Below are 15,503 nucleotides of genomic sequence, written 5' to 3' on the forward strand. Positions count from 1 at the left end.
TGTGTGGAATGATGTGTGGAATGATGTTTGGAATGATGTTTGGAATGAGGTGTGCAATGAGGTATGGGCTGATGTGTGGAATGATGTGTGGAATGATGTGTGGAATGTTGAGGAATGTTGTGGAATGATGTGTGGAATGAGGTGAGGAATGATGTGTGGAATAAAATATGGAAAGATGTGTGGAATGATGTGTCGAATGACATCTGGAATGATGTATGGAATGATGTTTGGAATGATGTTTGGAATGATATGTGGAATGATGCGTGGAATGATGTGTGGAATGATGTGTGGAATGAAGTGTGGAATGAGGTGTAGAATGAGGATTGGAATGGTATGTGGAATGAGGTTTTGAATGATGTGTGGACTGATATGTCGAATGATGTGAGGAATTACGTGTGGAATTACGTGTGGAATGATGTGTGCAATGATGTGTCGAATGATATCTGGAATGATGTGTGGAATAATGTGTGGAATGATCTTTGGAATGAAGTGTGGAATGATGTGTGGAATGATGCGTGGAATGTTATGTGCAATGAGGTGTGGAATGATGTTTGGAATGATGTGTGGAATGATGTGTGAAATGATGTGTGGAATGATGTATGGAATGAGGTGTGGAATGAGGTATGGACTGATGTGTGGAATGATGTGTGAAATGATGTGTGGAATGTTGTGGTTTGATTTTTGGAATGAGGTGTGGAATGATGTGTGGAATGCTGTGTGGAATGATGTGTGGAATGATGTGTGGAATGATATGTGGAATGAGATGTGGAATGAGGAGTGGAATGATGTGTGGAATGATGTGTTGAATGATGTGGAATGATGTGTTGAATGATGTGTGGAATGATGTGTGGAATGAGTTGTGTAATGATGTGTGGAATGATGTGTGGAATGATGTGTAGAATGATGTATGGAATGATGTGTGTAATGATGTGTGGAATGATGTGTGGAATGATGCATGGAATGACGAGTGGATTTCAACGTGGAATGGTGTATGTAATGCAGTGTGGAATGATGTGCAGAATGAAGTTTGGAAGGATGTGTGGAATGATGTGTGGAATGATGTGTGGAATGTTGTGTGGAAAGATGTGTGGAATTATGTGTGGAACGAGGTGTGGAATGAGGTGCGGAATGATGTGTGGAATGATGTGTGGAATGAGATGTGGAATGATGCGTTGAATGATGTGTGGAATGATGTGTGGAATGATGTATTGAATGATGTGTGGGATGATGTATGGAACGAGGTGTGGAATGCGGTGCGGAATGATGTTTGGAATGATGTGTGGATTGATGTGTGGCATGATGTGTGAATTGATGTGTGGAATGATGTGTGGAATGATATGTGGAATGATGTATTGAATGATTTGTTGAATGATGTGTGGAATGATGTTTGGAATGATGCGTGAAATGATGTGTGGAATGATATATTGGATGATGTGTGGAATATGTGTCGAATGAAATCTGGAATGATATGTGGAATGATGTGTGGAAGTATGTGTGGAATGATGTTTGGAATGATATGTGGAATGATGTGTGGAATGATGTGTGGATTGATGTGTGTAATGATGTGTGGAATGTTATGGAATGGTGTGTCAAAGATGTGTGAAATGATGTGTGGAGTGATTTGTGGAATGATGTGTGGAATAACGTGTGGAATGATGTGTGGAATGATGTTTGGAATGATGTGTGGAATGATGTGTGGAATGATGTGTGGATTGATGTGTGTAATGATGTGTGGAATGTTATGGAATGATGTGTGGAATGAGGTGTGGAATGATGTGTCAATGATGTGTGGAATGATGTGTTGAATGAAAGTGTGGAATGATTTGTGGAATGAGGTTTGGAATGATGTGTGGAATGATGTGTGGAATGAGGTGTGGAATGAAGTGTGGAATGATGTGTAGTATGATGTGTGGAATGATGTGTTGAATGATGTGTGGAAAGATGTGTGGAATGATGTGTGGAAAGAGATGTGGAATGATGTGTGGAATGAGGTGTGAAATGATGTGTGGAATGTTGTGTGCAATGATGTGTGGAATGCTGTGTGGAATGATGTGTGGAATGCTCTGTGGAATGATGTGTGGAATGATGTATGGAATGACGTGCGGAATGATGTGTCGAATGTGGTGTGGAATGATGTGTGGAATGATGCGTGGAATGAGATGTGGAATGATGCGTGGAATGATATGTGTAATGAGGTGTGGAATGAGGTGTGGAATGATGTGTGGAATGTTGTGTGCAATGATGTGTGGAATGCTGTGTGGAATGATGTGTGGAATGCTGTGTGGAATGATATGTGGAATGATGTGTGGAATGAGGTGTGGAATGATGTGTGAAATGTTGTTTGCAATAATGTGTGGAATGCTGTGTGGAATGATGTGTGGAATGCTGTGTGGAATGATGTGTGGAATGATGTATGGAATGATGTGCGGAATGACGTGTGGCCTGATGTTTGGAATGATGTGTGGAATGAGATGTGGAATGATGCGTGGAATGATATGTGGAATGAGGTGTGGAATGATATTTGGAAAGCTGAGTGGAATGATGTGTGCAATGATGTGTCGAATACTATCTGGAATGATGTGCGGAATGATGTGTGGACTGATGTTTGGAATGATGTGTGGAATGATATGTGGAATGATGTGTGGAATGATGTGTGTGATGATGTGTGGAATGTTGTGTGAAATGATGTGTGGAATGATGTGTGGAATGATGTGGTGAATAATGTGTGGAATGAGGGTTGGAATAATGTGTGGAATGTTGTGTGGAATAACGTTTGGAATGATATGTGGAATGTTGTGTGGAATTAGGTGTGGAATTATGTGTGGAATGTTGTGTGGAATGATGTGTGCAATGATGTGTTAAATGCTGTGTGGAATGATGTGTTGAATGATGTATGTAATGATGTTTGGAATGATGTGTGGAATGATGTGTGGAATGATGTGTTGAATGAGTTGTGGAATGAGATGTGGAATGTTTCGTGGAATAATATGAGGAATGAGGATTGGATGATATTTGGAATGTTGTGTGGAATGATGTGTGGAATGCTGTGTGGAATGATGTGTGCAATGAGGTGTGGAATGAGGTAAGGAATGATGTGTGCAATGATGTGTGTAATGCTGTGTGGAATTATGTGTGGAATGATGTGTGAAATGATGTGTGGAATTATATTTGGAATGATGTATTGAATGATGTTATGAATGATGAGTGGAAAGAGGTGAGGAATGATGTGTGGAATGAAGTATGTAATGATGTGTGCAATGATGTGTCGAATAATATCTGGAATGATGTGCGGAATGATGTGTGGACTGATGTTTGGAATGATGTGTGGACTAATGTGTGGAATGATGTGTGGAATGATGTGTGGAATGATGTGTGGAATAATGTGTGGAATGAAGTGTGGAATGATGTTTGGAATGATGGTTGGAATGAGGTGTGGAATGAGGTATGGACTTATGTGTGGAATGATGTGTGGAATGATGTGTGGAATGTTGAGGAATATTGTCGAATGATGTGTGGAATGATGTGTGGAATGATGTGTGGAATGAGGTGTGGAATGAGGTGTGGAATGATGGATGTAATGATGTTTGGAATGATGTTTGGAATGATGTGTGGAATGATGTGTGGAATGATGTGTGGAATGACGCGTGGAATGATATTTGGAATGAGGTGTGGAATGACGTGTGGAATGAGGTGTGGAATGTGGTCTGGAATGATGTGTGCAATGATGTGTGAAATGCTGTGTGGAATGATGTGTGGAATGATGTATGTAATGATGTTTGGAATGATGTGTGGAATGATGCGTGGAATGATGTGTGGAATGATGTGTGGAATGATGTGTGGAATGAGGTGAGGAATGATGTGTGGAATAAAATATGGAAAGATGTGTGGAATGATGTGTCGAATGAGATCTGGAATGATGTATGGAATGATGTTTGGAATGATGTTTGGAATGATGTGTGGAATGATGCGTGGAATGATGTGTGGAATGATGTGTGGAATGAAGTGTGGAATGAGGTGTAGAATGAGGTATGGAATGGTATGTGGAATGATGTGTTGAATGATGTGTGGACTGATATGTCGAATGATGTGAGGAATTATGTGTGGAATAAAGTGTGGAATGATGTGTGCAATGATGTGTCGAATGATATCTGGAATGATGTGTGGAATAATGTGTGGAATGATATTTGGAATGAAATGAGGAATGATGTGTGGAATGATGCGTGGAATGTTGTGTGGAATGAGGTGTGGAATGATGTTTGGAATGATGTGTGGAATGATGTGTGAATTGATGTGTGGAATGATGTCTGGAATGAGGTGTGGAATGAGGTATGGACTGATGTGTGGAATGATGTGTGAAATGATGTGTGGAATGTTGTGGTTTGATTTTTGGAATGAGGTGTGGAATGATGTGTGGAATGCTGTGTGGAATGATGTGTGGAATGATGTGTGGAATGATGTGTGGAATGAGATGTGGAATGAGGAGTGGAATGATGTGTGGGATGATGTGTGGAATGATGTGGAATGATGTGTTGAATGATGTGTGGAATGATGTGTGGAATGAGTTGTGTAATGATGTGTGGAATGATGTGTGGAATGATGTATGGAATGACGAGTGGATTGAAACGTGGAATGGTGTATGTAATGCAGTGTGGAATGATGTGCGGAATGAAGTTTGGAAGGTTGTGTGGAATGATGTGTGGAATGATGTGTGGAATGTTGTGTGGAAAGATGTGTGGAATGATGTGTGGAAAGAGGTGCGGAATGAGGTACGGAATGATGTGTCGAATGATGTGTGGAATGAGATGTGGAATGATGCGTTGAATGATGTGTGGAATGATGTGTGGAATGATGTATTGAATGATGTGTGGGATGATGTATGGAACGAGGTGTGGAATGAGGTGTGGAATGATGTTTGGAATGATGTGTGGTTTGATGTGTGGCATGATATGTGAACTGATGTGTGGAATGATGTGTGGAATGATATGTGGAATGATGTATTGAATGATTTGTGGAATGATGTGTGGAATGATGTTTGGAATGATGCGTGAAATGATGTGTGGAATGATATATTGGATGATGTGTGGAATATGTGTCGAATGAAATCTGGAATGATATGTGGAATGATGTGTGGAATGATGTGTGGAATGATGTTTGGAATGATGTGTGGAATGATGTGTGGAATGATGCGTGGAATGATATGTGGAATGAGGTGTGGAATGATATTTGGAATGCTGAGTGGAATGATGTGTGCAATGATGTGTCGAATACTATCTGGAATGATGTGCGGAATGATGTGTGGACTGATGTTTGGAATGATGTATGGAATGTTATGTGGAATGATGTGTGGAATGATGTGTGGAATGATGTGTGGAATAATGTGTGGAATGATGTGTGGAATGATGTTTGGAATGATGTTTGGAATGAGGTGTGGAATGAGGTATGGATTGATGTGTGGAATGCTATGTGGAATGAGGTGTGGGATGATGTTTGGAATAATGTGTGGAATGATGTGTGGAATGATGTGTGGAATGATGTGTGGAATGATGTGTGGAATGATGAGTGGAATGTTATGGAATGATGTGTGGAATAAGGTGTGGAATGATGTGTCAATGATGTGTGGAATGATGTGCGGAATGATGTGTGGAATGATGTGTGGAATAATGTGTGGAATGATGTTTGGAATGATGTTTGGAATGAGGTGTGCAATGAGGTATGGACTGATGTGTGGAATGATATGTGGAATGAGGTGTGGAATGATGTTTGGAATAATGTGTGGAATTATGTGTGGAATGATGTGTGGAATGATGTGTGGAATGATGTGTGGAATGATGAGTGGAATGTTATGGAATGATGTGTGGAATAAGGTGTGGAATGATGTGTCAATGATGTGTGGAATGATGTGCGGAATGATGTGTGGAATGATGTGTGGAATAATGTGTGGAATGATGTGTGGAATGATGTTTGGAATGATGTTTGGAATGAGGTGTGCAATGAGGTATGGACTGATGTGTGGAATGATGTGTTGAATGATGTGTGGAATGTTGAGGAATGTTGTGGAATTGATGTGTGGAATGATGTTTGGAATGATGTTTGGAATGATGTGTGGAATGATGTGTGGAATGACGCGTGGAATCATATTTGGAATGAGGTGTGGAATGTGGTGTGGAATGTGGTGTGGAATGATGTGTGCAATAATGTGTGAAATGCTGTGTGGAATGATGTGTGGAATGTTGTATGTAATGATGTTTGGAATGATTTGTGGAATGATGCGTGGAATATGGTGTGGAATTATGTGTGGAATGATTTTTGGAATGATGTGTGGAATGATGTGTGGAATGATGTGTGGAATGATGTGTGGAATGAGGTGAGGAATGATGAGTGGAATAAAATATGGAAAGATGTGTGGAATGATGTGTCGAATGACATCTGGAATGATGTATGGAATGATGTTTGGAATGATATTTGGAATGATGTGTGGAATGATGCGTGGAATGATGTGTGGAATGATGTGTGGAATGAAGTGTGGAATGAGGTGTAGAATGAGGTATGGAATGGTATGTGGAATGAGGTGTTGAATGATGTGTGGACTGACATGTCGAATCATGTGAGGAATTATTGTGGAATAATATTTGGAATGATGTGTGGAATGATGTGTGCAATGATGTGTCGAATGATAAATGATGTGTGGAATAATGTGTGGAATGATATTTGGAATGATGTGTGGAATGATGTGTGGAATGTTGTGGTTTGATTTTTGGAATGAGGTGTGGAACGATGTGTGGAATGCTGTGCGGAATGATGTGTGGAATGATGTGTGGAATGATGTGTGGAATGAGACGTGGAATGTGGAGTGGAATGATGTGTGGGATGATGTGTGGAATGATGTGGAATGATGTGTTGAATGATGTGTGGAATGATGTGTGGAATGAGTTGTTTAAAGATATGTGGAATGATGTGTGGAATGATGTGTAGAATGATGTGTGGAATGATGTGTGGAATGATGTGTGGAATGATGTGTGGAATGATGTATGGAATGACGAGTGGATTGAAACGTGGAATGGTGTATGTAATGCAGTATGGAATGATGTGCGGAATGAAGTTTGGAAGGATGTGTGGAATGATGTGTGGAATGATGTGTGGAATGTTGTGTGGAAAGATGTGTGGAATGATGTGTGCAACGAGGTGTGGAATGAGGTGTGGAATGATGTGTGGAATGATGTGTAGAATGAGATGTGGAATTATGCGTTGAATGATGTGTGGAATGATGTGTGGAATGATGTATTGAATGATGTGTGCGATGATGTATGGAACGAGGTGTGGAATGAGGTGTGGAATGATGTTTGGAATGATGTGTGGATTGATGTGTGGCATGATGTGTGAATTGATGTGTGGAATGATGTGTGGAATGATATGTGGAATGATGTATTGAATGATTTGTGGAATGATGTGTGGAATGATGTTTGGAATGATGCGTAAAATGATGTGTGGAATGATATATTGGATGATGTGTGGAATATGTGTCGAATGAAATCTGGAATGATATGTGGAATGATGTGTGGAATGATGTTTGGAATGATGTGTGGAATGATGTGTGGAATGATGTGTGGAATGTTATCGAATGATGTGTGGAATGAGGTATGGAATGGTGTGTCAAAGATGTGTGAAATGATGTGTGGAATGATTTGTGGAATGATGTGTGGAATAACGTGTGGAATGATGTGTGGAATGATGTTTGGAATGATGTGTGGAATGATGTGTGGCATGATGTGTGGATTGATGTGTGTAATGATGTGTGGAATGTTATGGAATGATGTGTGGATTGACGCGTGGAATGATATTTGGAATGAAGTGTGGAATGAGGTGTGGAATGAGGTGTGGAATGTGGTGTGGAATGATGTGTGCAATGATGTGTGAAATGCTGTGTGGAATGATGTGTGGAATGAAGTATGTAATGATGTTTGGAATGATGTGTGGAATGATGCGTGGAAAATGGTGTGGAATGATGTATGTAATGATGTTTGGAATGATGTGTGGAATGATGTGTGGAGTAATGTGTGGAATGATGTGTGGAATGAGGTGAGGAATGATGTGTGGAATAAAATATGGAAAGATGTGTGGAATGATGTGTCGAATGACATCTGGAATAATGTATGGAATGATGTTTGGAATGATGTTTGGAATGATGTGTGGAATGATGCGTGGAATGATGTGTGGAATGATGTGTGGAATGAAGTTGGAATGAGGTGTAGAATGAGGTATGGAATGGTATGTGGAATGAGGTGTTGAATGATGTGTGGACTGATATGTCGAATGTGAGGATTTATGTGTGGGATGAAGTGTGGAATGATGTGTGCAATGATGTGTCGAATGATATCTGGAATGATGTGTGGAATAATGTGTGGAGTGATATTTGGAATGATGTGTGGAATGATGTGTGAAATGATGCGTGGAATGTTATGTGGAATGTGGTGTGGAATGATGTTTGGAATGATGTGTGGAATCATGTGTGAAATGATGTGTGGAATGATGTGTGGAATGAGGTGTGGAATGAGGTATGGACTGATGTGTGGAATGATGTGTGAAATGATGTGTGGAATGTTGTGGTTTGATTTTTGGAATGAGGTGTGGAATGAGATGTGGAATGCTGTGTGGAATGATGTGTGGAATGATGTGTGGAATGATGTGTGGAATGAGATGTGGAATGAGGAGTGGAATGATGTGTGGGATGATGTGTGGAATCATGTGGAATGATGTGTTGAATGATGTGTGGAATGATGTGTGGAATGAATTGTGTAATGATGTGTGGAATGATGTGTGGAATGCTGTGTGGAATGATGTGTGGAATGTTGTATAGAATGATGTGTGGAATGATGTGTAGAATGATGTGTGGAATGTTGTGTGCAATGATGTGTGGAATGCTGTGTGGAATGATGTGTGGAATGCTGTGTGGAATGATGTGTGGAATGTTGTATAGAATGACGTGCGGAATGAGATGTGGAATGATGCTGCAATGATATGACGAATGAGGTGTGGAATGATATTTGGAATGCTGTGTGAAATGATGTGTGCAATGATGTGTGGAATGATGTGTGGAATGCGGTGTGGAATGATGTGTGGAATGATGTGTGGAATTATGTGTGCAATGATGTGTGGAATGCTTGTGGAATGATGTGTGGAATGTTATGTGGAATGTTATGTGTAATGAGGTGTGGAATGATGTGTGGAATGCTGTGTGGAATGATGTGTGGAATGAGATGTGGAATGAGGTATGGTCTGGTGTGTGGAACGATGTGTAGAATGATGTGTGGAATGTTTAGGAATGTTGTGGAATGATGGGTGGAATGAGGTGTGGAATGAGGCGTGGAATGATGGATGTAGTGATGTTTGGAATGATGTTTGGAATGATGTGTGGAATGATGTGTGGAATGATGTGTGGAATAACGCGTAGAATGATATTTGGAATGAGGTGTGGAATGAGGTGTGGAATGAGTTGTGGAATGAGGTGTGGAATGATGTGTGCAATGATGTGTGAAATGCTATGTGGAATGATGTGATGAATGATGTATGTAATGATGTTTGGAATGATGTGTGGAATGATGTGTGGAATGATATGTTGAATGAGGTGTGGAATGAGATGTGGAATGTTGCGTGGAATGATATGAGGAATGAGGATTGGATGATATTTGGAATGTTGTGTGGAATGATGTGTGGAATGCTGTGTGGAATGATGTGTGGAATGAGGTGTGGAATGAGGTAAGGAATGATGTGTGCAATGATGTGTGTAATGCTGTGTGGAATTATGTGTGGAATGATGTGTGAAATGATGTGTGGAATGATATTTGGAATGATGTATTGAATGATGTTGTGAATGATGAGTGGAATGAGGTGAGGAATGATGTGTGGAATGAAGTATGTAATGATGTCTGCAATGATGTGTCGAATAATATCTGGAATGATGTGCGGAATGATGTGTGGACTGATGTTTGGAATGATGTGTGGAATGAATAGTGAAATGATGTGTGGAATGTTGTGGTTTGATTTTTGGAATGAGGTGTGGAATGATGTGTGGAATGCTGTGTGGAATGATGTGTGGAATGATGTGTGGAATGATGTGTGGAATGAGATGTGGAATGAGGAGTGGAATGATGTGTGGGATGATGTGTGGAATCATGTGGAATGATCTGTTGAATGATGTGTGGAATGATGTGTGGAATGAGTTGTGTAATGACGTGTGGAATGATGTGTGGAATTATGTGTGGAATGATGTGTGAAATGATGTGTGGAATGATATTTGGAATGATGTATTGAATGATGTTATGAATGATGAGTGGAATGAGGTGAGGAATGATGTGTGGAATGAAGTATGTAATGATGTGTGCAATGATGTGTCGAATAATATCTGGAATGATGTGCGGAATGATGTGTGGACTGATGTTTGGAATGATGTGTGGACTAATGTGTGGAATGATGTGTGGAATGATGTGTGGAATGATGTGTGGAATTGGATGTGGAATGATGCGTGGAATGTTATGGAATGATGTGTGGAATAAGGTGTGTAATGATGTGTCAATGATGTGTGGAATGATGTGCGGAATGATGTGTGGAATGATGTGTGGAATAATGTGTGGAATGAAGTGTGGAATGATGTTTGGAATGATGGTTGGAATGAGGTGTGGAATGAGGTATGGACTTATGTGTGGAATGATGTGTGGAATGATGTGTGGAATGTTGAGGAATATTGTCGAATGATGTGTGGAATGATGTGTGGAATGATGTGTGGAATGATATTTGGAATGATGTATTGAATGATGTTGTGAATGATGAGTGGAATGAGGTGAGGAATGATGTGTGGAATGAAGTATGTAATGATGTCTGCAATGATGTGTCGAATAATATCTGGAATGATGTGCGGAATGATGTGTGGACTGATGTTTGGAATGATGTGTGGAATGAATAGTGAAATGATGTGTGGAATGTTGTGGTTTGATTTTTGGAATGAGGTGTGGAATGATGTGTGGAATGCTGTGTGGAATGATGTGTGGAATGATGTGTGGAATGATGTGTGGAATGAGATGTGGAATGAGGAGTGGAATGATGTGTGGGATGATGTGTGGAATCATGTGGAATGATCTGTTGAATGATGTGTGGAATGATGTGTGGAATGAGTTGTGTAATGACGTGTGGAATGATGTGTGGAATTATGTGTGGAATGATGTGTGAAATGATGTGTGGAATGATATTTGGAATGATGTATTGAATGATGTTATGAATGATGAGTGGAATGAGGTGAGGAATGATGTGTGGAATTAAGTATGTAATGATGTGTGCAATGATGTGTCGAATAATATCTGGAATGATGTGCGGAATGATGTGTGGACTGATGTTTGGAATGATGTGTGGACTAATGTGTGGAATGATGTGTGGAATGATGTGTGGAATGATGTGTGGAATTGGATGTGGAATGATGCGTGGAATGTTATGGAATGATGTGTGGAATAAGGTGTGTAATGATGTGTCAATGATGTGTGGAATGATGTGCGGAATGATGTGTGGAATGATGTGTGGAATAATGTGTGGAATGAAGTGTGGAATGATGTTTGGAATGATGGTTGGAATGAGGTGTGGAATGAGGTATGGACTTATGTGTGGAATGATGTGTGGAATGATGTGTGGAAATGTGAGGAATATTGTCGAATGATGTGTGGAATGATGTGTGGAATGATGTGTGGAATGAGGTGTGGAATGAGGTGTGGAATGATGGATGTAATGATGTTTGGAATGATGTTTGGAATGATGTGTGGTATGATGTGTGGAATGATGTGTGGAATGACGCGTGGAATGATATTTGGAATGAGGTGTGGAATGTGGTCTGGAATGATGTGTGCAATGATGTGTGAAATGCTGTGTGGAATGATGTGTGGAATGATGTATGTAATGATGTTTGGAATGATGTGTGGAATGATGCGTGGAATGATGTGTGGAATGATGTGTGGAATGATGTGTGGAATGAGGTGAGGAATGATGTGTGGAATAAAATATGGAAAGATGTGTGGAATGATGTGTCGAATGAGATCTGGAATGATGTATGGAATGATGTTTGGTATGATGTTTGGAATGATGTGTGGAATGATGCGTGGAATGATGTGTGGAATGATGTGTGGAATGAAGTGTGGAATGAGGTGTGTAGAATGAGGTATGGAATGGTATGTGGAATGAGGTGTTGAATGATGTGTGGACTGATATGTCGAATGATGTGAGGAATTATGTGTGGAATAAAGTGTGGAATGATGTGTGCAATGATGTGTCGAATGATATCTGGAATGATGTGTGGAATAATGTGTGGAATGATATTTGGAATGAAGTGAGGAATGATGTGTGGAATGATGCGTGGAATGTTGTGTGGAATGAGGTGTGGAATGATGTTTGGAATGATGTGTGGAATGATGTGTGAATTGATGTGTGGAATGATGTATGGAATGAGGTGTGGAATGAGGTATGGACTGGTGTGGAATGATGTGTGAAATGAAGTGTGGAATGTTGTGGTTTGATTTTTGGAATGAGGTGTGGAATGATGTGTGGAATGCTGTGTGGAATGATGTGTGGAATGATGTGTGGAATAACGCGTAGAATGATATTTGGAATGAGGTGTGGAATGAGGTGTGGAATGAGTTGTGGAATGAGGTGTGGAATGATGTGTGCAATGAAGTGTGAAATGCTATGTGGAATGATGTGATGAATGATGTATGTAATGATGTTTGGAATGATGTGTGGAATGATGTGTGGAATGATATGTTGAATGAGGTGTGGAATGAGATGTGGAATGTTGCGTGGAATGATATGAGGAATGAGGATTGGATGATATTTGGAATGTTGTGTGGAATGCTGTGTGGAATGATGTGTGGAATGAGGTGTGGAATGAGGTAAGGAATGATGTGTGCAATGATGTGTGTAATGCTGTGTGGAATTATGTGTGGAATGATGTGTGAAATGATGTGTGGAATGATATTTGGAATGATGTATTGAATGATGTTGTGAATGATGAGTGGAATGAGGTGAGGAATGATGTGTGGAATGAAGTATGTAATGATGTCTGCAATGATGTGTCGAATAATATCTGGAATGATGTGCGGAATGATGTGTGGACTGATGTTTGGAATGATGTGTGGAATGAATAGTGAAATGATGTGTGGAATGTTGTGGTTTGATTTTTGGAATGAGGTGTGGAATGATGTGTGGAATGCTGTGTGGAATGATGTGTGGAATGATGTGTGGAATGATGTGTGGAATGAGATGTGGAATGAGAAGTGGAATGATGTGTGGGATGATGTGTGGAATCATGTGGAATGATCTGTTGAATGATGTGTGGAATGATGTGTGGAATGAGTTGTGTAATGACGTGTGGAATGATGTGTGGAATTATGTGTGGAATGATGTGTGAAATGATGTGTGGAATGATATTTGGAATGATGTATTGAATGATGTTATGAATGATGAGTGGAATGAGGTGAGGAATGATGTGTGGAATGAAGTATGTAATGATGTGTGCAATGATGTGTCGAATAATATCTGGAATGATGTGCGGAATGATGTGTGGACTGATGTTTGGAATGATGTGTGGACTAATGTGTGGAATGATGTGTGGAATGATGTGTGGAATGATGTGTGGAATTGGATGTGGAATGATGCGTGGAATGTTATGGAATGATGTGTGGAATAAGGTGTGTAATGATGTGTCAATGATGTGTGGAATGATGTGCGGAATGATGTGTGGAATGATGTGTGGAATAATGTGTGGAATGAAGTGTGGAATGATGTTTGGAATGATGGTTGGAATGAGGTGTGGAATGAGGTATGGACTTATGTGTGGAATGATGTGTGGAATGATGTGTGGAATGTTGAGGAATATTGTCGAATGATGTGTGGAATGATGTGTGGAATGATGTGTGGAATGATATTTGGAATGATGTATTGAATGATGTTGTGAATGATGAGTGGAATGAGGTGAGGAATGATGTGTGGAATGAAGTATGTAATGATGTCTGCAATGATGTGTCGAATAATATCTGGAATGATGTGCGGAATGATGTGTGGACTGATGTTTGGAATGATGTGTGGAATGAATAGTGAAATGATGTGTGGAATGTTGTGGTTTGATTTTTGGAATGAGGTGTGGAATGATGTGTGGAATGCTGTGTGGAATGATGTGTGGAATGATGTGTGGAATGATGTGTGGAATGAGATGTGGAATGAGGAGTGGAATGATGTGTGGGATGATGTGTGGAATCATGTGGAATGATCTGTTGAATGATGTGTGGAATGATGTGTGGAATGAGTTGTGTAATGACGTGTGGAATGATGTGTGGAATTATGTGTGGAATGATGTGTGAAATGATGTGTGGAATGATATTTGGAATGATGTATTGAATGATGTTATGAATGATGAGTGGAATGAGGTGAGGAATGATGTGTGGAATTAAGTATGTAATGATGTGTGCAATGATGTGTCGAATAATATCTGGAATGATGTGCGGAATGATGTGTGGACTGATGTTTGGAATGATGTGTGGACTAATGTGTGGAATGATGTGTGGAATGATGTGTGGAATGATGTGTGGAATTGGATGTGGAATGACGCGTGGAATGTTATGGAATGATGTGTGGAATAAGGTGTGTAATGATGTGTCAATGATGTGTGGAATGATGTGCGGAATGATGTGTGGAATGATGTGTGGAATAATGTGTGGAATGAAGTGTGGAATGATGTTTGGAATGATGGTTGGAATGAGGTGTGGAATGAGGTATGGACTTATGTGTGGAATGATGTGTGGAATGATGTGTGGAATGTTGAGGAATATTGTCGAATGATGTGTGGAATGATGTGTGGAATGATGTGTGGAATGAGGTGTGGAATGAGGTGTGGAATGATGGATGTAATGATGTTTGGAATGATGTTTGGAATGATGTGTGGAATGATGTGTGGAATGATGTGTGGAATGACGCGTGGAATGATATTTGGAATGAGGTGTGGAATGTGGTCTGGAATGATGTGTGCAATGATGTGTGAAATGCTGTGTGGAATGATGTGTGGAATGATGTATGTAATGATGTTTGGAATGATGTGTGGAATGATGCGTGGAATGATGTGTGGAATGATGTGTGGAATGATGTGTGGAATGAGGTGAGGAATGATGTGTGGAATAAAATATGGAAAGATGTGTGGAATGATGTGTCGAATGAGATCTGGAATGATGTATGGAATGATGTTTGGAATGATGTTTGGAATGATGTGTGGAATGATGCGTGGAATGATGTGTGGAATGATGTGTGGAATGAAGTTTGGAATGAGGTGTAGAATGAGGTATGGAATGGTATGTGGAATGAGGTGTTGAATGATGTGTGGACTGATATGTCGAATGATGTGAGGAATTATGTGTGGAATAAAGTGTGGAATGATGTGTGCAATGATGTGTCGAATGATATCTGGAATGATGTGTGGAATAATG

The sequence above is a fragment of the Pristiophorus japonicus genome, chromosome 25 (genome assembly GCF_044704955.1).
Source record: "Pristiophorus japonicus isolate sPriJap1 chromosome 25, sPriJap1.hap1, whole genome shotgun sequence".
Classification (NCBI taxonomy): domain Eukaryota; kingdom Metazoa; phylum Chordata; class Chondrichthyes; family Pristiophoridae; genus Pristiophorus; species Pristiophorus japonicus.